This window comes from Sceloporus undulatus, chromosome 3, assembly GCF_019175285.1.
Source record: "Sceloporus undulatus isolate JIND9_A2432 ecotype Alabama chromosome 3, SceUnd_v1.1, whole genome shotgun sequence".
Taxonomy (NCBI): domain Eukaryota; kingdom Metazoa; phylum Chordata; class Lepidosauria; order Squamata; family Phrynosomatidae; genus Sceloporus; species Sceloporus undulatus.
This window is the reverse complement of record NC_056524.1, coordinates 253,583,089-253,608,646: the sequence shown is the minus strand read 5'-3', so window position 1 is coordinate 253,608,646 and position 25,558 is coordinate 253,583,089. Positions and strand designations below refer to the sequence as shown.

The 25,558-nt window shown below is 42.4% G+C and overlaps 1 protein-coding gene across 10 annotated transcripts in view; it reads left to right on the top strand.

Moving 5' to 3' along the window:
* MECOM (MDS1 and EVI1 complex locus) overlaps positions 1–25,558 on the top strand; it is a 406,876-nt gene that overhangs the window by 274,670 nt on the left and 106,648 nt on the right. For 7 of the 10 annotated variants that reach the window (XM_042458927.1, XM_042458918.1, XM_042458922.1 and 4 more), the window contains exon 3: positions 18,275–18,409. The gene's annotated coding sequence lies outside the window, so the exon portion shown is untranslated. Of the gene's footprint in view, positions 1–14,333; positions 14,736–16,433; positions 16,568–16,616; positions 17,093–18,274; positions 18,410–25,558 lie in introns of those variants that run through there. The other 3 variants (XM_042458919.1, XM_042458928.1, XM_042458920.1) reach the window with 3 other exon arrangements.

The following is a 25,558-nucleotide window of genomic DNA, read 5'->3' as shown; positions in this document are numbered from 1 at the left end:
TCTGGCCTACACTAACAGTTACAAGTAATAAATGACCATGGTATCCTTCTGGAACGCCTGAGGGAATTAGGTATCGGGGGCACTGCTCTTTAGTGGTTCTGTTCCTACCTCTTGGGTAGATTCCAGATGGTGCAGCTGGGGGACGTGTGCTCCGATAAGAGGGCACTTACATCTGGTGTGGCTCAAGGAGCCATTCTGTCCCCCATGCTATTTAACATTTACATGAAACCGCTGGGAGAGATCATCTGGAGACACGGGGCGTGGTGTTATCAGTATGCTGATGACACCCAAATATGCTTCTCTGTGCCTCCGACTGATGCAGTGACCAGGGATGGCATCTCTCCTCTAGATGCCTGTCTGGAGTCAATAATGGGCTGGATGAGGGAAAACAGACTCAGCTTGAATCCAGAGTAAATGGAAGTACTCGTGATAGGTTTCCCGGGCCGGGGGATGGAAATTTGTCCACCTGTCCTCAATGGGGTCACGCTCCCCCTGAAGGACTCTGTTCGCAGTCTGGGGGTGCTTCTAGACTTGTCGCTCCACCTCACATCTCAGGTGGATGCGACGGTCAGGAGCACTTGTTATCAGCTTCGTCTGATATGCCAGCTGTGACCCTTTCTGGGCCGGGGGGACCTTGAAATGGTGGTACATGCTCTGGTGACCTCTCGGTTGGATTTCTGTAACGCGCTCTACATGGGGCAACCCTTGTACCAAACCCGGAAGCTTCAGTTAGTGCAGAATATGGCAGCTAGGTTAGTCACTGGTTCCTCCAGGACTAGCCACATAACACCTATTTTGCAAGATCTTCATTGGCTGCCTATTCGCTTCCGAGCCCAATACAAGGTGTTGGTTATTACCTACAAAGCCCTAAATGGCTTGGGCCCAGGGTACTTGGAGGACCGCCTCTCCCCATATAATCCGCCCCGCGCTCTCAGATCATCCGGGAAGCAATTGTTGAGGGTTCCTGACACAAAGTATACCGTGACTGCACAGAGGGCGTTTTCCATCTTGGCCCCGCAGCTTTGGAACTCCCTTCCCGATGAGCTCCGCTCGGTTACCTCCCTTGACCTGCTTAGGAAGAAGTTGAAGACCTTCCTCTTCCAACAGGCTTTCCCCCAGACGCTGTGATTCCTCCTCTCTGCCCGTTATACAAGCATTTTTAGCTAGTTATTGTTGTGGTTTTTAATCTTGTATTTTTATCTTGTTTTTAATAATCTGATGTATTGATATGGATTTTTATGTGGATACTGTTTGTAAATCTGTACATTGTGTAGTACTTTGTTGTAACCCGCTTTGATCTCCCAGGAAAAGCAGGCTATAAATAAACAGTATTATTATTATTATTATTATTATTATTATTATTATTATTATTATTATTATTATCTGTTGGGTAAACACAGTAATCAATAAAGTAACCAGCTGGTTGTAAAAGATAACATTCCAAATTCTGGCCATATGCTTTGGACAGCATAATATCAAAAGAGACTTTCCATGTATCATGTGGGTGATACTATTTGAGATTTAGATACTGTCTGTCCCACAACTACTTGCATTATTGTTTGGTTTTTATCTATAATATTTAAACAGGTAGTTTAAACATAGTTTGGAAGACTCATTCAAATTTTATATATAGAAAAGAACATTGATTACTTTTGACCATATTTTTGTAGATGCAAATAATCATTGTATTACTAGTAAATCTCTCTCTCTCTCTCTCTCTCTCTCGGGTTATTTAATATTTGTTGTACTGGAACTCATGTATCTGCAGTTGTCAAAGTAACTCTGCTAGATGTTTGACAAACAAAAAACAGTACTTCTTTACAAAAGTCTGTTTACACATGTGAAAATATAGGAGAGTTATGAAAACAATATGTAGATCATTTGGTCATGATACCTGGATAATTAGTATTTAAGCATTAAGAGTGTCACACTCAGGAAAGAGAAAAGAAAAACAAGGTCTTTTAAATAATCTGGAAGTCCTTAAAGGGATAAATCTGAAGCAACTGTGAGGAGATGGCTGCCATAAGGCACTTACTCCAGAGCAAAAACAAAACAAAACACCACTTTGTGATTGTGGCTGACTCACATTTCCTCAACAAAGACTATTTCTCTTCTTCTTCTTCTTCTTCTTATTATTATTATTATTTAAAAAACTGGCTCATAGGTGACTTTTTGCTCTTTCAGGCTAACTTTTTTATATTAGAACACTAAAATAAAAATCCAATAATGAACAATTTGCCCTTGTCTGTCACAGAGGAGTATTTTCAAAATTAATACATGCTCCCTTGTTAGGCCAGTCAAAATCCCAAATTGCTATCAAATCCAACGTTTATTTCTGTTTCAGAGTTGAATTAAGTTGAGGGAACAAGTCAGTTGGCAACCGAGGGTCGAGGACAAGTTGTGAGATTTGATCATTTCTAGCACTTTGGATTCCTGGGCAATAATGGGGTGCTAATTTTGAAAGCCTACACCACTGTCCTGAAAAAGATGTTGTAGAAAATCAAGCCTCCAGCGGTCCTGGCAGAGCCCAGACTGACCCTAGCAAATGAAAATAATCAAAAGTAATTAGAAGCGTGCTGGATTACTCCTCGGAGATCTGAGCGAGAGAATAAACATGCCGGAGCCCTCCGAGCCACTGCAAAGGGCCTATGTCTGAGCTGTTAGGTGCCCTGACCTTGTCCACATAAAGATGTGATTTATGAAGTGTAGGGCACAGCAGCAGGGGCTTCTGTCTTCTCCAGAAGAACCAAATTACTGAGGTGGAGATTAACATGCTTTCAGTCGGGACCATTTCCAGACCAAGAAAGAAAGAAAGAAAGAAAGAAAGAAAGACCTTTTAATTTCCTCCCTTCTCCTTCTGTCTTTACTTCTGGATGGCAGAAAGACTCCACTGCACTAAGGTTATGTTCATGATAGGGAATCATTTACACAGAATGGGCAGGATTTATAACTATGAAATATAATGCATGTTCTTTCACATTTCCTGTTAGATACCTTTGGATTTTTCCTCCTCCTCTTAAACCAGGCTTGTGTCTCTCTTAATTAATAGCCTACTTAAATTTTGTTAAGGCATGGGCTTTCAAAAGGGAAAAAATGTATTAGTACACAGACAATAAATACATTTTAAAAATGTATTAGCGCACAGACAAGTCAGTGAGCTGCTGCACTCTTTCTCTCTCATTTTCTCTTCTTTTTCTTCTGTACTGAAAACTCATTAGAAACTTCACTTATAATCTATCCTTGCTGAAAAGATAGCAATAAGATTTAAGGTGAGCTTGTTATCTAATGATTATGGTATTTAAAGAAGAAATAACCCTGCTACCAGCTACTTGTCTGAATGCCCCCCTCCTTTTAATGCTGTCCGCTTGCAGAGCGGCTGTCCTCCCCAGGAAGCCTATTAAAAGTGGACAGTGCAGTTATTTCATCTGGCTTTGCCTGGACTGCTTTTCTTTTTTGCTTTAATGATGTGCTGGAATGCGCCATGCCCATAGGGTCTCCATTAGAGGAACTTTTACTTCAGGGACAGCCATGAAGTTTAAAGGCTTAAAAGAGGCATCAGTTTACATTCTGGTGGGAATAGCTTGCAGACTGCAGTACTTACGCCTTACTGCCCCCACTATTATGCAGGCTTATTTTAAATAAACATTTGGGATTTTTTAAAGGGAGGTACAGCCACTAGCTTTCCTGGGAAACTTTGGCATTCTTGAACTAATCATGAATGCCATGGATAAAGATATAGCCAAGACTTCATTTGGATATTTTCAAAGCAGAGAGAAAACTAAGTAATATAGGGCATAAGCTTACAGCACTTGTTTGGGAGATCTCAGTACAAGCAGTCCCAAGAAAATAACTGAGTTTCTTTTCTGGGACACTCATCCCAAAGTTGTTTGCTAAATAATTTTGCTGAAAGTAGGAAGTTATGTTGAATGATTTGTTTACTCATTGTGGTAGAATTCAAAGATATAGCCATGTTAGTCTGCAGAATCAGTATGTAGACAGATCTTGTAGCACCTTTTAGACTAACTAAAGAAAAATGTTGGCAGCATGAGTTTTTGTAGACTTAAGCCTACTTCCTCAGATGCATCCAACTTGTTTAGCCACTGGGGCAGAGAAATGGCAGAAGATAGTATCATGAACATATTTTCCTATCGTAACATATAATCACATATAAGAACTAGTGGAACACAGCTGTCTCAAGTGCAAAGCTATTCATACTTACTTGGGAGCATCTCCTAATGAAAGCAGTTAGACCTACTTCTAAATATACATGTATGGGATTGCACTCTTTCAGACTATGCAAATCATGCTCCTGGAATGAAGTTCTCTCAGTCATGAAACTGTTATGTGGTGATAATAACAGTGACTTGATTACTGAATTAATATAAGAAATACAATAAAACAAGGCAAATAGAGCATTTTGAATGCTCTAAAGTAATTGTAATCTGCCATGGGTATCATATTGAGGGGGAAAGCAAGCTATAAATTTAATTTTAAAAATAATATACAATAACTATCATGAATTCAGCTGGCATAGAAGAGGTTTATGTGATCGGGTGTAACAAATCACATGGAAAGATGTTTTCAGATCTTAAAGTTGCTACAAGAAGTAGCAGCCCTGACTCTCAATATTCTGTGACAGGTTTTTCACTCTCAGAAGTTAGAATGTCCCTGAATATTCCCAGAAAACATGTAGCCATCCTAAAACCGTCTTGGTGAATGGTGGGCTGTACATTCTGCAAAGAAAGAAAGAAATTCTTTAATGAGGGACATACTGAATTAATGAGAGGTAGTCAATTTTCATGGTTAGAACTAATTAGAGAAAATCAAAAATAATGAACATATTGCAAAATTCTAGCAAAACATTCCACCAGTATTGGTCACTGAGCATAGAATACTAGCAAAAGATTATGGAAATCTGGAGATTTCAAAATACTTTATCCATTTGAATCACTGGCCTAATTTTCCCTTTATTCTAGGGATGGGTGAATCTGTCAAGCTGAATCTTGTTGGAGTTCTAATTTTTCCACCACTAGGCTTGTCCTATGCTATTTCTGCATTAGATTTCTCAATTCTTCTTCCAACCCTCAGCTCCAGAAATTAATACATATTTGCAATTTTCAAAATAAACACACTTTCAAATATTTGAATTTTGGAGGTACTATTCATTGTCTAGAATGTGTACTGCACATTTTTTTTTAAAAAAAACTGTATTTTTCTCTGTGCATTCTTACAATGTGCACATCTCTCTCTAGCCATGCGGTTCCTGGAAGCTGAAATGCAGGTACTGGAAACCTCATGGCAAATATGGCTCGAAAGAAGTTACAATTCATAATCATGCCCATTATATGGAAATGGTGGTAGCAGCAAGGCTTACTTTTCCACTGGCATTGTATCCTCAGTGAAGAACTTTTTAAAGTTCAGTAAGTGAACTGCTTAAGAGTCATTTCAGAGGCTGCTGAGCCAATCATTCAGTAGCCTGTTGTAACAAATTGCAATGAATTTTGAGGATGGAGTCACCAGCATTCATGCTGAACTTGATGCCACAGTTTTTGCAGGAGAGACAGGGATTATTGGGGAACCATCTGGTCACAATTTGTGGTATCACTTTCAATGATTGCGATCTGAGAAATTGGAGAGGAGGCATGAAGTTTAGGCTACCCCCTAGTTTTTGTCATCTTTGTCTGTCTTGGCTGATAAGATCTAGAGATTCACTGGATGACCATTGCTTTTAAAGAGATTACATTATGACCCACCTTAAAAGGCATCTCTGGACTCTGAGATGTTGGTCACCAACTACACCTTTTTAAAGAAAGTTGATAGAGGTGGTGGTGGGCCCTCATAGGTTTCTGGAAGATGCAGATTATTTAGATCTGATTCACTCTGGCTATAGTCCTGCGAATGGCATGGAAACCACAGCCAAGAGCTTGCATTAGGAGAGCTACATTTCCATAGCTACATCTCTCAATACTACCCCCAAAAATACTTACCTTGTAAGCTGTGCACCTTTACAACATAGCCATGTCCATGCTGTCAGAAAGCAAGGGATTCAGTAAGAATGTGTCTAGCTATTTTTCTTTAATTGAACACACAGCAAAAAGCATTGAAAGGGATCTTCATGAGTCTTCAGGCTGTTCCTGCAGATGGTGTCCTTGCAGTGCATCCAGCTAAAGGAAAAAAGATGGACAGATTCCCGCTGATTGCCCTGCTGCTTGACAACAAAGAAAATGGCTGTTAGGAGGTCTGCACTGTTTACAAGTTTAGTTGGGTTAGATTTTGGTTACTGCATTGTCACAGCAGAATTTGGACCTCCACAGTGCCCTCAAAAAAGAAATTCCAATGGCATGTCTTTCTTAAAGGTAAAGATTTTCCCTTTGACAACGTTGTCAAGTCATGTCCAACTGTAGGGGACAGTGCTCATCTCTGTTACTAAGCTGAAGAGCCAGCATTGTCAAAAACAATTCTGTGGTCACATGGCCAGCATGACTGCACAGAATGCTGTTACCTTCTCACCACAGTGGTACCTATTTAGCTACTTGCATTTTTACATGTTTTAGAACTGCTGGGTTGGTAGAGGCTGGGACTAGTAACAGGAGCTCACTCAATCACATGGCACTTGGGCCTCAACCTGCCAACCTGCAAGTCTTGCAGTCATTAGAATTATCATCTTAACTCCTGGTCCACCATGTCTTCTTTCTCACACCATCATAATTTACTAAGAAGATACCACCCTGGTCACCTTGGACCCAAACAGACAGGCCAAAATAAAGCAGCTTCTGGCCACTTTGGATGTGTGCTGTTTAAACAATGCACACATCCTAAAAAGCTGGAAGCCACACTGAAGCTGCACTTCAGTCCTAAAGAACAGAATGCAGTTTCCGCATGGCTTCTGGCCTCTTAGGATGTGTGCATCATTTAAACAGCAAACCTCCAAAGTGGCTTGAAGCTGCTTTATTTTGGCCTGTCTGTTCAGACCCCTTGATTCATGGCCTTTATTGTGTGTGAGAGAGAGGGAGTGATACTTAATTGATTCTCCTTGGTCTCTCATTGGTATTCAACACTGTTGATGATTACATCCCTGCTGGACCAAACCTGTGGACTGGAGAAAAGGGTGGAGATATTATGCCATATTGGTTTTGCTTCTACCTTCACTGTCAATGCGGGACTGATGAATTTCTGCTGAACCTGTACTTTGGGGTCTTGTAGGGTGGCATCCCACTTAACCCCTACCCACCAAACAGTTTAATATCTATATCAGTGATTCCCAAACTCTGGTCCTCCAGGTGTTCAGCTCCCAGAAGCCTCAGCCATCTTGAAGTCCAAAACACCTGGATGGCCAAAGTTTGGGAACTACTGATCTATATGAAGCCACTTGGAGTGTCCTCCCAGGATTTGGGACACAGTGTCATCAGTATGGTGATAGTCAGCTCCATCTCTCCATTCAGTGTGAATCAAGAGAAACTGTGCAAGTGCTAGGCAGGTGCCTGGAAGCAATAATGGCCTGGATGAGATTCAAAAAAGTGAAACTGAATCTTGAGAAGGCAGAGATGATGTGAGTAGGTGGTAAAGAAGTCAATGAATTACAGTGTGGGTTGCGCTCCCCCCAGAAGTCACTAATCTAAGGTGGTCCCAGTGGCGCGTTTACTGATTTTGGGCTTGTTTGCCAGTTACAAATTTTTCTGGATTGGCATAGCCTGGCTCCAATACTCTGATAGTCACATACTTTGATTATTACATACTTACATACTCTGTTACAATGCATACTAATGGGACTATCCTTGGACAGCCTAGAAGATGTAGCTGATACAAAACTATTAAATGGAATAGCTAAGTGCAGACAGCAGGGGTTGTTTACCATCTACTAGGCCCAGTTTACATGATGTAGGATTCAAATATGTACAGGAGAACCTCTCTCAGTACCAAACATAGTTTTAAGACTGAGAGTGAAGGCCCTGCTTGTGGTCTTATTGTAAGAGTGTACTTGGCCTCTGGTGTGGTAAGGCTAGTAGCTTTCCAAGCAGAAGGTCCCAAGTTTAACCAACCTCCAGTTTTGATCAAAATTAACAGAAGACGTTCTGCTTGAAACCCTGGTGACTCACTGTCTGTCAATGAGAATAATTCTGGGTTAGATGGACAAATCTATCTGAAATAAAATTTCTTTTCTACTTTTAGGATGCATAAAAAAGTGCCAAGTCTGCATCCAATTCTAGTCTGGGAAGAAGGGGCATGACTCAGCCATCAAAATTATGAGAGATTCTTTCTTTCAACCAGCATCACCATTTACTCTAAACCTCTCATTGTCTTGATCAGGAAGAGCACAGAAACTTTATTCTGTTGAGGGATCATTCTATTGATTTCCGCAAGGGTGATCTGGCAGGGACTGCATGCCAGCCATGAGCAGGATCAGAGCTCACTTTGGCAAAAGTGGGTAGAGTTGCAAAATTGTAGGATTTTCTCTGTCTTGCTCATTCTTTCACAGCCTCCCCTTCTCTGCCTCTTTGTTTCTAACCAGTGGATCTCATGAAACCTGACATATATCTTTTATGCCAGTATCTGACACAACGTAATGACCAGGCAGGTCCCTCCCACTGCAACATGGTAAGGTTTAGTCCCTTCGGATCACATTTTTTTCTCCAATTGATAAATTCTATTTGCTAAACTCATAGCTGTCCCCACCTGCTATGATCACATCACTCCTGATCTTGGAAGTTTTTATTTTATTTTACACAGCTCCATCTTAGCTCCAACTATACTTCTTCCTTATCTCCCCAGACCTGTGTCCATACCAAGGTAGACATCTTTTGTTTCCACTGTCTCCTTCCTTTCCTGTCTGTGTTTCTTGTAGTATGATGTCCTCTGAGTCTAGAGTGCCTGTCCCCACCTTGGTCATCATTTTCCCCTTTCTTCTAAGTTTTACAGTCTCTTTATAAAACAGTCAAGGACTGTTGGGGCTTCTTGCCCAGCCAAGGGTTTCTTCTTCCTTGGCTCAGCTTCATCCTTTTTCTCTTGCTGCACCGTACTTCTGGAACTGCCTCCCTGAACATCTGCAGACTATCTCTTCCCTTGCTAGTTTTCACTCCCAATTAAAGCCTTTTTTGTTATTTAATATTGTTTTATAATTGTATATTTGATTATATCTATTAGTTGTTTTCACAGTTTGTATTTCAACTGCATAACTTGCTTAATTTTGTATAGTTTATATTTTATGGCTTTGAGATTGTGCACCACTGGCAGGTTATATGCCGTTTTGATGATGCCTGTAAAGTGCCATGCAGATTTATGGTGCTATATAAATAAACATTAATAATAATGATGATAATGATAATGATAAATAACGATGTAAGAAACTTAGAATTTTTGAGCATACTTAGTTCACTTGTAAGAAAGTACCAATTTGGAGGCTTATTCTGAGTAAACAACCATATTGTGTGGCTAAATCCATACATATGTTCATGTGGAAGTAACTCCCCAAAAGTCAATTTGACTACTCCGTAGAGTACACTAAGGCAAGCCTTGGTTTGTATCAATGCACACTCAGGGTGTAACTACAGCCAGCCACATCTCCCCACATTACTTTTGCACTTTGCAGCCAGTTTGCAGCAACTGCAGGGAAGCTGAGAACGTAGGAAGAAGTGAAGGATACATTTTTAAAGCAGGTGAAGAACAGAGGCTGCAGCGGGTTAACTGGGTTGTCCTTGCCAAATCAGGACAGTTTGGGGGTATCAGATTTATCACATTCTCAGCATACATTTTTGAGAGTACATGTTAAAATGCCATATGTGTGATGTGGCCTTTGTAAATAGTGTTGGAGAAAGGTGAAAGTATGTGTGTGTGTGAAAGAAACCCAACCACCCTCCATCTGCAGATACTGCCATATGAATCACCTCACCCTAGCCCACCTCACAGGGCTATTGTGGGGCAAAGGTCCCGTCAAAAAGGAGTTGATTTGGTGCAAGTCCCCTGGGGTCCGGTGCTGAGAAAAAGGTGTCACAGGAATTCAGTAAACAAGTCAAGGATCGCAGTTTGGTTTGAATCTGTTCAGATGATCCTGGTTCCCAATTAAATCGAATCACTGAAGCAATGCACCTGACCCACATCTTTTTGACGCTGATTTTTCCCCAGGTCTTTTTTGATAAATTGATTCCAAGTGTGAACTGGATGCGGATCAGAATCAATTTAAAATTGCCCTTTGGTTGGCTGGAGAGGGGCCACTTTGAATGGATTCATGCATGAATGTGAACCACAAATAGATTGGTTTTTTTTGGGGGGGGGGGATGTGATTGGGCCAAATGTTGTGGGAACCATGCTCCGCTGTTGAATCGACCCATCGATTCAGATTGCACACCGATGTATCTAAGTGGGAACGAGGCCCAAGTTGGCTTATGGGTTTGTTGTTATCGTGTGCCTTCCATCCCAAGGTATGAGGACCCTAAGGTGAACCTATGCTGGGGATTTCTTGGTCAAGATTTATTCAGAGGGGGGTTTGCCATGCCCTCCCTCTGAGGCTGAGAGAGTGTGTCTTGCCCAAGGTCACCAAGTGGGCTTCCATGGCTGAGCAGGGACTTGAACCCTGTTCTCCACACTTGCACCACTGCTGCAAGGATTCAGTGGCAATCCTCTCCTTGGTCTGGCTGGCTCTGGAGTGCACCTTTGGAGAGTAGCATATTCACCTTCTTGGCTGAGAGAGCATCTTCCTGTCTTTTGCTCAGCCTTGGCCTTGGCTCCAGCTGCGCTTAGAAAAGCAGCTGCAAAGCCAAGCGATACGCTGCTGCTGCTGCTGCTGCTGCTTTTAACCACAGCGCGCGACGCCATCTACCGGCCAGGCGCTGCAAGTTCAGCCCCCCTTTGCCTCTTCTTCTCTTTCTGCAAACCTGGGAAAGCAATGAACTCACCTGAAGGGTTCCTTATAGGGTTGCCAGAGTTAACACTGACTGGAGAGGGTTGCTGTGCTTTTAATGGCTGCTTTAGAGGCGGGAAAGTCAGCAGGTGGCCCAGGCACACCTGCTGAATTCCCTTCTTCCATACCAAAAGGCACAGCAAGCCTCTCCAGCTTTCCAACTCTGGCAACTCTTCTATTATAACTCCTTATCCTTGGAAGGAAAACCGTCCTTTAGTCAGAGCAGTTTAGTCGGATGCTGACCTCGCCTCTCCTGCTTCGTTTGCGCCCAAATGGCTGCATCAGCACAGCAGAAATAATCCGGGTTGACACCGCTTTCACTGCCATGGCTCCATGTTACGGAATTCTGGGCATGGTAGTTTGTTGTGGCACCAAAGCCCACAATCCCATAGCATGGAGCCATGGAATTTAAAGAGGTGTCAATGCGGATTATTTCTGGAGTGTGGATGCAGCCCATCCATGGTGTGCTGTTTTTTGTTGTTTGCTTTCAAACTAAGGCGACCCTATCATGGTGTGTTTCTTGGCATGTTTCTTCGGGGGGTGGTTGCCATGGCCATCCTCTGAGGCTGAGAGAGTGTGACTCGGAGGAGTCCTCCTTTCTTTCCTCCCAGGTTTGTGAGCAGCAGCACCAGCAGCAGCAGCCTGGCCTTCCTCTGCCTCTCCTTCCCCTCAGAACCCTTGGAACAATAGCCATTATGTGAAAATGACAGTCCAGTGTCACAGATAACAGCCTCGGAGGGGGATTCATCGCCGTCTTTTGTCACTATTCTCCCCCGAGGACCTCCGCCGCCATGAAAAGGGGAATTAAAAGGGCACTTGGGAAGAAGTGGAGGAGAAGGGAGGGGAAACCCGGGTTTCCCGCCCCGACGTTCCCACATTCGTTCAGATCACACAAACGCAGACATATATAGTGTACGTGTCTATAAAATGTCTCTCGTGTGTGTGTGTGCATATATACGCGTGTCTATAAAGTCTCTCTCTCTCTCTCTCATATATATATATATATATATGAGACAGCCTCGTGTGCGTATATATATATATATGAGACTATATGTATATATACCCAATATATGAGACTTTATAGACAGCCGCATATGCCATGTATACATATAAATAGATATGAGTGTATATATATATATATGAGACTATAGAGACACTCCTATGAAGGACACCCAGCCAGTCTCTCCATTGCCCTCCCTGTGGCCTGGGTAGTTCCAACTCGTTCCTCGTTCTTGTAACGCCTCCGCCTGAGAGCCCTAGTTGAAGGGACCTTTCGCCCCGTTTAAAACAGAAACAGTACGAAAACGTCAGAGACGAACCCGAGGCTCTGGGTGCCTCTTTCTCCCCTTTTAAGCTGTTTATATTTGTAAAGACGCAACGAGCGTCCTTCCTTCGATGCCGCTTTTTTTACTATAGCAGAAGCCAAAGGCAGGGTCACCGTGGCCCTCGAAAGAAATCTCAAGGGTGGCTGGCTGGCAATAAACAGACTATATATATATATATATATATAGTAAAAGTCTAAGTCTGTGTGTGTGTGTGTGTTTTGTGCCTTTTGTTTGGCCGAAGGAAGGTAGCCCTGGCTTGTGGATTTGGGATCTTGTCGTACTTCGCCATAAACGACTCCGTCCTTCAGGTGCCCAGGAGCCTTGGTCGCCTTTGCTCTGGAAATGGTGGCAAAGCCTACCAAACTGTCCATTAAACTTCAGATCCACTGAGGCCTCCCTGGCGGAGGGATCGTTGTTGGTAGATCCTAATTTCTTTGCTTCTGCAAAGAAAGGGACCGACAAGCCAAGCCTTGTTCGGACCTTCCCGACCGCTCCGCTTCGCCAAGGAAAGCAAAGGGTCAGCGGCGCTGCCTTGCTTTAAGAAGTCCTCCTTCAAGAAAAGCCTCCAGCAGAGAGGATCCAGAGATCTAGCTGTGTGTGTCTGTGTGGAAATCCCTCTGCAAAGGGGATCTTGTGGCGCTTTGGGGACGAAAGAAAGACAGGGATCTCCTGGCACCTTGGAGAGTAAAGGGAGAAAAGGGATCTAGTGGTCACTTGTTGGAGACTAAAAGGTGATCTTGTGGCACCTTGGAGACTGAAGATTAGAAAGGGATCATGTGGTAACTTGGAGACTTAGCAAGGGATCTAGTGGCCACATGGAGAGTAAAGAAAGAAAGGAATCTAGTGGAAACTTGGAGAGTAAAGAAAGAAAGGTGTCATGTGACAACTTCGAGACGAAAGAAAGCAAGGGATCATGTGACATCTTGGAGAGTAAAGAAAGAAAAGGATCCTATGGCATGCAGAGACTTAAAAGAAAGAAAAAAAAAGATCTACTGGCATCTTGGAGACTAAAGAAAGCAAGGGACCTCGTGGCAACTTGTTGGAGAGTGAAGAAAGAAAAGGGATCCTGTGGTAAGTTCGAGACTAACGAAACCAAGGGATCCCGTGGCATCTTGGAGGCTTAAAAGAAAGAAAAAAGGATCTAGTGGCCACTTGGAAGACTAAAGAAAGGGATCCTGTGGTAACTTGGAAGACTGAAGGAAGCGAGGGACCTCGTGGCAACTTAACGAAAGAAACCAAAAGGTTCTCGCGGCAACTTGGAGAGTCCAGAAATCTTGGAGGGAAGGGAAAGAAGGAAAGAAAGAAAGAAGCTGGGATCTTGAGAGAGAGAGAGAGAGAGAGAGAGAGGGAGGGAGGGAGAGAATGGAGCAGTGCACTTTCTGATCCCAAGGGATCCAAGTGAGGAGGTGACGAGGGGGGGCGAGGTCTAGCTCCTTCCTTCCTTCCTTCCTTCCTTCCTTCCTTCCTTCCTTCCTCCCTTCATCCCTGTATAGCCCTCGAAAGCCAAAGAGGGCTGGCTTTGCCCCCAGGCGAGCCCTCTCCGGCCCGGGACCCCCCCCTCCAAGGGCCTGAGCCTGGGCGACCTCCTGTTGACCTCTCTCTCTCTCTCTCTGCTCCTGTCACTTGTTGGAGGAAAGGAAGGGCCTGAAAGAGGAGCCTCTTCTGTCTGGCTTCCGATCGCAGGCAGGAGGAGGAGGAGGAGGAGGCGGGGGAGAGATCCCTCTTTTCTGGGGCGCCTTTCCTCCCTTTCCCTCTCTCCCTCTCCCTCCATCCCTCCTTCCCTCCCTCTGTCCCTTGTCTCCTCCTCCTCCCTTCTTTCTTTGCCCGATTTGCGCCCTTGCCATTAAAGAGACAGTCCCTGCAAGGCAGCCGCGGGAGGAGGGCTTGGAAAGGAGGAGGAGGAGGCTTTTTTTTGGGGGGGGGGCTCGGTCTTCCTCTTCCTTTTGGGGGGTCTTTGGAAAGGGCTGCCAGCCCTCCTCTCTCCTTCATACGCCCCCAAGGCACACTTTCGCCTTCCCTTGGGACCCAGCGAAGAGAAAGTGCGAAGGAAGTTGGAGAGCTTTTGATCCCCTTCTCTTTGGGTCACTTTGTGGACTCATCACACCCACAGCCCCCGAGACACCCCCCCCACCACCACAGGCAGCCCCACTCCCTCCCGGAGTCCAGGGGGACCAGGGCAGGCAGCGCCCCCTCCTCCTCCTCCTCCTTCTCGGAAGGGATCCCCTGGCAGCCCCGGAGCATCCCAGCTGCCTTCTCCCTCCCGGCCTCCGGCTGCAGCGGAAAAGAAGTTGGCAAGAAGAAGGAGGAGGAGGAGGAGGAGGGAAGTTCCAGCCCAGGCTCCTCCGCCTCCCGGACTTCCAAGCGGCCGCTGCGGCCAATGCCGGAGGAGGGAGCCGGGGGCTCCGGGGGCCAGTCAGGAGGCAGCGCCGGAGGGACTCCTTGGCTTCGGGGCGTCGCAGGAGGAAGGGAGAAGCAGCGGCGGAGGCGGCCCGGCGCAGGAGCCCCAGCAGCCCCCGGTGCGTGGCGGAGGAGGAGGGAGGGAAGGAGGGAGGGAGGGAAGGCTCCCCTGGAGATGGTCCCGACCCTCCCCCGAAGGTGGCCTTCTTGTCTCTTGTCCAGGCCCCGGCGTCCTCCTTTTCCCGGACCTGTCCTCCTTTCCCGCTTTCCTTCCCCAAAGTCCTCCCTTTGGAGCAGCAGGAGAAGAAGCCTGGCTTTCGATCTAGAGAGGTCGGGCCATGTCCTCCCTTTCCACCTTTTCCTCCAGGAGGGGCTCCACGGGGTCCTCCACGAAGAAGCACGGACTGAGAGAGTCTATCTATTCTCTCCATCGTCTCTATAGACGAGATGTCGATACAGCTATATGGGTCCGTCCTCCCTTTTCGTCCTTCTGGCCACATGGAGATCAGGGCCCCTCTGCTGAAGGGCTGCCGGGATATTCCCTCGCTGCATCCACACCGGAGAAATAACCCGGTTTGGCCCCGCTTTGACTCTTTCTGGCTCAAGACTATGGAATTCTGGGAGTTGGAGTTTGTTGTGTGGCCCAGACCGGGTTATTTCTCCAGTGTGGAGGCAGCCCAAGAGAGAGTGAATCCGTCCCAGGAAAGGGATCGATGACCCCCCCTGGAGACCGGGCTCCAAGCTCAGTTGGGACGGAGGAGGCGGGATCCCTCCTTGATCCAAGCGCAGCAAGAAAGAACCAGCCGGCCTTTGGAAGCGGAGAAGGGGCCTCGGACAAGGACACACCGCTTCGGGGGCCATAAAACGATCAAGAATAAACGGCCGGGGCTTGCAGTATTTCCAGGAGTAGGAAGGCAGGCTAGATAGATGGATAGACGAGAGAGAACAAATCGATGGCTTATGGAAGGATAGGACAGATAGAATAGATAGATAGGAAAGGATAGTGAGTAAATAGGATAGGATGGCATATGGATAGATAGGCTAGGCTAGAGAGGCTAGCATAGGAAGGCAAGGTAGGCATATGAATAGATAGAATAAATACCTAGGGTAGGGTAGATAGATAGGAAAGAGAGAATAAATAGGATAGGAAGGGATATGGATAGATAGAAGATAAGATAGATAGATAGGATAGGAAGGATGGATGGATGGATGGATGGATGGATGGCTAGATGAATGGATAGATAGGAGAGGAAGGATAGAGAGATAGAATAGATGGAGGGACAGAAAGGACAAATCGAATAGATGGATGGATGGATGGATGGATAGGTAGATTAATGGAGGGATGGAGAGGCAGGCAGACTTGGGAGGTATCTGAGTGTGAGGCAGAGTGGCCCTTCTTCTCTTGACTGAACTTTTTTGGATCGCATTCATTCGAAATTCCGGCCTCTTTTTTGCGAGTTCAGCAGCCTCTTCTCTTCCCCTTCTTCTTCCAAAGAAATCCCTCTGGTTGAGGAAAGAGAGAGAAGCCTAGGAGAGGAGCGATCGGAAGTTTGACACTGGCTCTGGGCCCCACAACAAACTCCAACTCCCAGAATTCCATAGCAAAGAGCCAGAGAAAGAGTTAAAGCGGGGCCAAACCGGGTTATTTCCCCAGAGTGGATGCAGCCTCCATCTTCTGCCTTTCCCTCCTTTAGGCCAGATGCATCTTCTTTTCCTTTCCTCCTCCTCCTCCTCCTCTTTTCCTTCCTTGAGTTTCAGGAAAGGGGCCCGAAGGAGGAGGGAGAGGGTTGTCCCTTTGGGATGAGGGCTCTCTTCCTTGACCAGCTCCTTTCTTTCCCACCCAAGGAACCGGGGCTTGGAAACCCTGCTTGCTGACACCATCAGAAGAAGCTTGCTCCTTTCCCCCCTCGTTTCCCTGGTTTTCTTCTGGAGGATCCAGTCGGACTCTCAGGTGGTGAGGCGAAGGGAAGAAGGGGGGATGCCCACAGCCTTCATGGGAAGTGCCTGGAAATCCCTTTTTCTTTTGGCTCTGGAGAAAAGCAACAGGCAACCCCTGGGCTTTCTGGATGGAGATGTTTGGCTGGGTTGTGCAGAGTTGGTTCCCTCTGGGAAGATTTCAGGGCTTGGATCACTTCTTAGTCAAATGGGCTGAGAAGTGGCTCACATCTTCCCCCTTTTCCACCAGCAATCTCTAGAGGAAAAGTATTTCCAATTGGGGTGCATCTAATCTAAGTGTGTGTATGTGTGTATAAAATTTGGTGTCACCCTTGCTGTTGGGAGTGCCTTGCTGCTGGACAAAACACACCAGAGGCATTTTTAAAGTCCCTCTTACCTGCTTTGTCCCCTTGTCCTTTGCAAGTTAATGGTCTAAAACCGACTGACTTCCGAGTGATTACCAGGACTTTTGGCTTCAACTGCTTTAGGGCCATGGAAATCTGCCCTCCAACTTTTGCCTTTCACCTTCAGGTGGACTTAGGTAAAGTCATTTTAAAAAAGTTCCTCTGGGTTCGTTTAATGACCGGACTGGAATTGCCAGACAAGATTGTTTAGTCTCTGATAGGAAATTCCCGTTAGGTTTTCATTAACTAAAGTGATCAACAATACCAGGATCCTTAGGATGTTCCATCGGAGGCCAAAACCATTGCGAAGCTAGACATGTGTTCAAATGTTTTCTTTGCCTGTTCGCCCCCTTTCACTCCTTTTCATGCAAACTTGTTTTTTATTTGAGGTCCAATTTTCCACTAGCAAATGGTTAACATATTTCCCAGGCAAAGGCCCCAAATACACATACTTTAAAAACACACATTTTTTTTTGCCATGCTCGGTTGAAATCTCCGGCTTAGGCCTCTAGGCACGCAAACTGTAATATCACATTATAATAATTAGCCATGTATCATAATATTATTCTTATGCAGCATTATTCCTAGTGTTACCCCCTTGCCATCCCATTCCCTTTGTTTATTATCTACATATCGAAACCATTTAGGGGCATGTGCTAAGCGTAGCCACTTTTGAACAAGTGTTTACATTTTATTGCCTTTATTTTCTTTGGTGTGGCATAAAAGGGACCCTATTATAAACCAAATCCTGCAATTTACCGAGATTAAAGAGACATATTTCGAGCATTGCCCACGACATGGAACTTTAGGAAAAGCTTAAATCTTTGAAACAAACCTTTATTTAGTGGGTAGAATTTTGAAAGGGAAACGGAAAATGATAAAAGACAACCCTGGATATATGAGGCTAATTGTTTTTGTGCTTCTGTCATAGTAAAAAAAAATATTAACGTTTTGTTTAAACAACAACAACCCAACAATTAAATATTACTGTTCCCTTATGCGTGGCAAAGAAGCAACATGTTTGCTTCATTAAAATGTTCTTCCAGTGATTATTCCACAACATTTTCATTACAGACAAATATGTTTCTGGGGGATGAGGAAATGGCTTTGTTGCAGATGGATTGATTGCTTTTCTAATTACTGTTCTTGTTTGATTTAATAATTTTCATGAAGTCTACTGAATTTTGCTCTAAAACAGGCTTGAGCCTTTCCCTATTGTTTTATTTTTGTGTGTGATTTATTTATTTTTCCCTTTAGCCCAGCCCAGCCAGACTAAAACAAGAACAATAATTTATACTTACCTATTCTTTTCTTTACAGATCTTGGATGAGTATTACAATGTGAAATTCTGTGTCGATGCCAGTCAGCCAGATGTAGGAAACTGGCTGAAGTATATCAGATTTGCTGGATGCTATAATCAGCCCAACCTTGTTGCATGCCAAATAAGCGATCAGGTAGGTAGTGCGTATTTTTCTGGACTTACCTGTAAGAGCTTTGTGATATCCTTGGAAGAAAAACAAAAGAGCAGGCACTCTCAAGTAGGCAATGGGGTCTGTTTACGGTGTGAGAAAAAGCAGAGATGTGAGAGGCAGACCAGAATTGGTGGCTGTTGTTTTTATTTTAAGTCTCCCTTAGTTTTTGTCTACTTCATAATCATTTCTGTACCTTTATGTCAAGTGCGAGAGAGGTTCTTTACATTATCCACACATGTGACTTTAATCTATTCTTCTTTATTTCTAATGTTTTCAAGCCAATTGTCTAATTGTGAAATGAAAACTTTAAAATATCTTCTTAAATATAGTCCTAATATCTTCAACTTATCAAGGCATATTTTCCAGTTGTATGCTTTTATATTTGAGCTATGAAACAAAGGAGATGATTTTCTTTCTTTTTTTCCTTGACAGCTTCTAGCAGCATTAGAAATTTCAGACTGTAAAGGAATGGATGATGTTAATTATATTTGTAGCTTTTACAAGCACTTCTGGAATGGAGACAGATACATTAATGAAGGATGTTTTGCTTGGGAAGAGCATCATGTTGCTGTATCTGTCTCTGCCCATCCTTTCAAAATTTATGTTTACGCTGCAATATATAATAAACACATTAATGTCATTTTAAAAATTAATGGAATTTTAGTAGGGATTTGAGGATTCATTGTTTGTTTGTTTTTGTGTTTTTAAAGAGCTTCCAGGGCAGCAGACAATAAATTACATCAATATTTTTAATGTTAATCAAAAAGTAAGTGTTGATAATATTAATTATTCTGTTTCTTCTTCGTGAAATTGAAAATTTAAATAAAATCACAATTTTAATAAAATGAATGCAATGAGTTTTACCTCAGAGTAGGCATGAATAGTGTTGAACTAGAGTTCAAGTAGGTAGGTTGGTTTTAGAGATCAGTCGTATGTGATTAATACCCTTGACATGGCAAAGTGAAACAAAAAGATCAGAACTAGACATACATCTTCATTTAGAAACATCTATTTGTAATAAAGGTCTTTTGTCGATCTACTCAAAATTATGTTTGCTACTGACAGCATTTTACACTACAAAATAAGCTAAGCAATACTTTTTAAAAATTGCGATCAGATATTTTCCTCAAACTAATCTCACATTAAATGCCTAGAAGCCTAACCAAATAGAAGGATAGGGCCCTGTAGGTTTCCTTGATGACCACATGGTTCAAGTAAAGAAGCCATAAAAGTCATCAGTACATGAAATATACATTCTGAAAGTTACATTATGTTTGGTAGAGGAAAATGATCCATTCTGATCTTTCTGAGATTGTGCAGCCAGTTTGCAGAAAGGAAATAGCAGATTTGTGTTAAGTTTATTTTTACATATAGTAAAACCTGGCTGGGGGAGGGGAGTAAAGATAGTAAATAAATCCAAATGGATTTTAAGAGGAGGTGTAGCTTAGGGCTTGCATGTTGTTATTATTGTAAAAATAACAGAACATATGCTAGACCGAAAAAAGAAATACATTTACAATACGCATTAGCCATTCCAACATATGCATACAGTTTGCAGTGAACATCACAGAATACTGTTGTTTTTAAAAAATATATACCTGCATTTCTGCTAATGCGTTTTTAAAAATTCACTGGAGAAGTTTGTATTTTTGCATCATGTTGTGTGTTTACAGGTCTATCTTTATGTAACCCATAGCTGTTACAGTTCTTGTCTACAATATTCAGGGAGAAAGAAAGAGAGCTTGATAGTCAGACATGTTTATATAACAGCACACTATCTCTTTCTCTTTCTCTCTGTGACTATATAATAGTGCAGTATGTCTATATCTGCTAACCACCAGCATTTCATATTTTATACAATGATATTTTAATAATCTCTGTATTGATTACAATTTAGTCTCTTTACTAAGCATGTTGAAAGTTCAGTTACATGTTGGTGAGCATCAAGCTTTACACTGAATTATATTTAGTGTGGTTCACCTCCCTTTCTTCATTATCCTAGCTCAAGAAGGTTGACAGTATCCTAAAACAGAATAATCTGAAAATGGTATTCAGAATAATCTGAAACATGACTGCAGACACCAAGCAACAGCCTTTAGAAAAGGGGTGTGGGGATTATGTATGTGTTAGTTTGTGTTGTGGGTAGCCCTACTGAAGCAATACAAACAGGACAAAAACAACCACCTTTCTCTGTTAAGGAGGTATTAAAATAGAGAGAACACATCCACAATTTGCAGAACGATATAAAGAGAGTGGTTTATATTCTAAGAGGGTTGAGGGCATGGATGGCTCATAGACTGAGCGGGCAGAGAGTACTTCCCTCTCAGACCATTTGGGATGATCACTGCTTGGTCCATGAGCTCCCACTGGTCAGAGAAAGATTATGGGTAAGCAAGCTATGCTACAGCCAAGGCTAACTGACTGGAGAGGAATCATTCACCAGATCTCTTGTTTCACTCATTTTCTCCATAAGGAATAAGATTTGCCTAGTAATGAATAATTAGCCCTTCTCATCACTTAATGAACTCCCCCACTGATTGAGATATGTAATTAACTATTGAGAGTGAACCCCCCCCCCCCCGAAATATCAACAGTAACTCTATGCACTTCTAATTATCTCAAATCACCAGTAAAACCCATGAGCAAACACTGTATTTCATCTGGGATGAGAGACAGTAGGTGCTATCAGCATGGTGAGCAAAGGCCAATCACACCTTTGGAGTGCTGAAGGCAATATAAAGTGAAAGACAAGAAGGAGCTGTAGATTACTGGAGTTGTTGGTTTCAGCTAAATCTCTGTAAAGCCACAGCAGTAGCTAGAGACTTTGTCATTTACCACGCAGAGCGGGGAAAAGAAGTGTTGTTGTTGTCCATGTTTAAACCTTGCTTTCATTTTCTTTGTCAAAGTTCTTTTCCTTTTCTTTTTTACCATTGTCATGCTCTCCTTCCCCCCACAACTCATTTTCTTGTCTAAGGTCAGATTTCATCACTTTGGATCAAGTGTACAAAAGGCCTGGATTCCTTCTTATAACTATATAAATAAGCCCTACTAAGATGAACGGCTCAAGAATAATGGGACGCAGTCAAAACATGTACGGGGAATACAACTCATATTTCATTTGATTGGAAGTAGAGCAGGAGTTTTAAGACTGGGTGAAGATAAATTCGTCCCTCCTCCCCCCTCCCTGACACAGTAAAGTTGATCTAGAATTTCCAAACTCTGTCCTATTATCTCCTGTCATGTCTAATAATTCTTACAGCTGTGCAATCCAAGATGTTCACAAATAAGGAATTCCAAATACTACACAATTGGTGGGTGAATTGCTTGGGTTTTTTCTAAAGCAGGGCTCCAGTGCTCCCAACAATGTACTGTCACCTCTGTTTCAGTGGAATGCATTTTTTTAGTCTGAAATCAGTTTGAAGTTGATAAAAGCTAGAGCAACATTGTTAGGGGTTGCTTTTTTCTTCTTTTTCCAGAAGATGTCGTTTTCTATCATGTGTTTCATTGGTACTTTGTCTACAAGAAATTTGTTTTCCAATTTGGGATTATGCATTTCATATCGCTCTGTGTGGTTGATAGAGTACAAGTGTTCTGTTTTATTTTTATTAAAGAATGTAACAGCTTTTTAAGTATGCGTTGAACTTTAAGACTGGAAGTATTGCAGAGCTAGATATGTGTGATGCAGCGGGAAAGTGCACCATTGTGGTATCTTGAGTGTGAAAATACCTGCTTTCCTGATGGTAGGGAAATATATATTTGGTTAAGGTTTCCAGAATTCTCAGGGGAAGTAGAGCAATCACCATACCTCATAGATGGGGACAGCTTATACCAGTGGCACAGTACATAATGGGCTTTTTCCCCATTAGCTATAAAACACATGTACCTGTTTTCATCCAGCACATGTTGCAGAGTATGTATGTTGTTGATTTTGAAAAGATGAAAGTTTGGACTCAAAAGATCTTGGGCTAAAACTCACTGAATAAATAAATGTTAATTATTGTAAAGAGTGTTGGAAAAACCTAATTATATGCATGTTTACTTAGAAGTCAGACTCAATTCAATAGGCCTTCCTCTCAGGTTAAGTGTGCAATTCAAAATGTACTTACTGGGAGGCAATTTTTTATTGAATGCAGCAGCACTTTCTTCTGCATAAACAATCTTAGGATTGCACTATTAAGTATAACAGCTATAGCAAAGTTTTAAATGATAGCAGTGTGTTCCAAAAGCATAAACTACAGACCGCTGACTTGTTTTTGAAACCCAGTCAGGGGCTATGTTACATTTAAGATATTAAAAACATATGTATTGTGTATGTACTTACATAATACTTCATTTCTTCATACGATAGAGAATGCTGAAAATAGCAAGTGCATCTTTAGTACTTGTGCCAGAATTAGATTACTATAGGGAATTTTGCCTGCTTTGCATTACAAAATCATGTTTTACTGTACCTGATTATATTCTACTGGGAATAAACACGGTAGGACTATTATGCAGTCAAACAAGTGCAGTGCAACTATTTTGAAATCTTTTTGAAACAAACCTCTTCCAGTCTTTTTTCCCCAGTCTTCCAGCTGTATATTTAAATTTTTAAAAAACATTGTTGCTTTTACACATGTGTGTGTGCCCACACACACACATGGAAACAGGCTACATATGTAGTAAGGAACATTTTAAAAAATATATATTTTTGAGATTATACTGGTTAACTCACTACATCCATTGTTTACAACACATTTATTAAGCTAACGAAAATGCTCAAATTCATATTCAGCTGTGAGAGTAACTGAATTTAGGAAGATTTTCCCCAGTCCTAAACAGATTTACCTGTAAGTCAGTGCTATTGTTTTTAGTATCAGCTTTTGGTGTGAACAACTACAAGCAGGCATATAAATTAAGCACATTTATTTCAGTGTGTTTAAGAATCCCTGACTCTGGTTTAGGACTGGTGGACTGTTTGGTTGAAACCTAAATTTAGTGGTAAGCTAGGTCATAGATGACCTTGCATGTAAGTGGCCACTTACACGTCACCCCAAAATAGAGAAAATATGTCATTAAAAAGGGATACCAAAAAGAACACAGATTTGCACAATTTTTTGGTAATTGTACATGTATAGTTGAAACATACAAGGACAAAAAATATGTACGTGAACTACATGAAATATGCATATGTATATGTAATATACATATACAACATTTAAATATGACTGTAATGTAAATAGAAATACAATACATCTCACCATGATGGGTAAGACTCTCACCAGTCTACCAGCCAGGGTGCAAAGTGTGGAAGGACTACTTCAAAGCCCTGTTCTCCCAGTTTCCTATGGTATTTAATCTTTCAACCAAACGACCCTTTCTATATAGGGGATTCTCCTACATAAAGTACAACACATGGCTAACCTAAGTTCAGTCCACTGGACAATGCTGTTTTTCCTCAATAAATCTGACAGTAATAAGCGGATTATGACTTCCAGTACCCTGAGCAGTATTGTGCTCAAAAACCAGATAACAATTTTTGTTGTTTTTTCATAGTGCCTGTTCAAGATATTCTACCACATAAAAAAGTAGTAAGTAGTCATTGGAGGCTGGACTCTTCCTTCTTTGGAAGCATTTGAGGAGGCTAATTGTTTGTTCACTTAGTGAAGTGGATTGTGTATGTGTTATTTAACAAGTGAAAAATCATTTGGAAGAAGAATAGGTGACATGTAGACTTTCATCTATATCCGGTTGACCAAGCCAAGCTCTCCACCTTGGCTCTGGGAGCAATGTCCTGTGCCCACATATGGCAACATAGCAACAGGTCAATTGTTTTAGAGGGAATGAGGGAGAACGGTTTTCGAGAAGTGTCTGGGAACAAGTACATAGGTCTAAACTGTTCTTGGTTTAGAACTTTGTCCTGTCCTGAGATGGCCTAGAATTGAAAGGAAGTTTTCAGGATTCTTAAGTCATAGCAAATCTTGCCAGTGCACACTGAGAGAATTTAGACAGCTAGGTTTTAATAAGCACAATCAGACAAGTATGCCGTTCTCTCTAAGTGAAAAGAAATTTGTTGATGGGAGATTATCTAATAATCTCTGCAAGCATTTAAGAAATAATAGAGAGGATTAAAGATGCCTACAGTGAAAATGCTAAGCTGTAATTCACTTAGTGGTTTCTGCCAACTCCTTTTGTTTGTTGCTGTTGGGTATGTGCTTTCCTTTCTTTTTTTTTTTTTTTTTAAAATGGCATTAGGATAACAGAGGAAAATTCACCTTGAATACTGCTCAAGGTGGTATTTGCTCTGTTGATAAAGTCTTCTAAGAACATCTACTTGCTAAATGTTCCCATTTTCCTGATACTATGTGAGATACTTTGTTTATTTTTGAATTCTTATCATGCTGCACAGGGACAGGTGCTGCACCACAACAGGTAAAACTAAACTTTGCATTTGCTAATGTTATTTTAGCAAAACAAAGCAAAGAGAACTCAGGCAGTGAATGCAGACACTGTTACTGTCATAGATTAAAATCAGGACATGTGTGGCCAACAAACATTAGAGTGTGGTTAAGACAGCAAAAAGAAAAAGAGGAAAAGCACATTAAGGTAGGGCAGGCTGCAACAGTGGCTTTTTGCCTGAGCCTACTGGGAAGGACAAGATTCTGTCCCCTCCTTTCCTTGCTACTGAGTTAATTGAGTGCAAACTACCTTTGCACTTTGAGCTCAGTTTGCCTTAATGGAGGTAAGCAGAGGATAAAGGGGAAAGTGGGAGGAGGAAAGAGACATTAGGACATTTAAAGGCAAGTGAGAAAGATGGACAACTGGGTATTAATCAGAATTCTCCCTACTAAACTGGGACTATTGGAAGCTTTCACTTGATATAGGGACTGACCTACTCCATGTGGTATGAGATACATGGATTACCTAGGGGGCAAGAAGTAGGACAAGTTGGGGATATGGAGATGAAAGATTGGAGAAATCCCTTTGCAAATAGACGTAATGTATTCCTATACATATTTACTCAGTAGTAAATTTCACTGTGCCCCCATGGGGCTTATCTTCAAGTCTGCACAGGATTGTGGCTCCAAGTAACTAGAATTTGCAGAACAACTACATAAAGCAGTATACTAAAAGCCAACAAGAAGTGTGTGT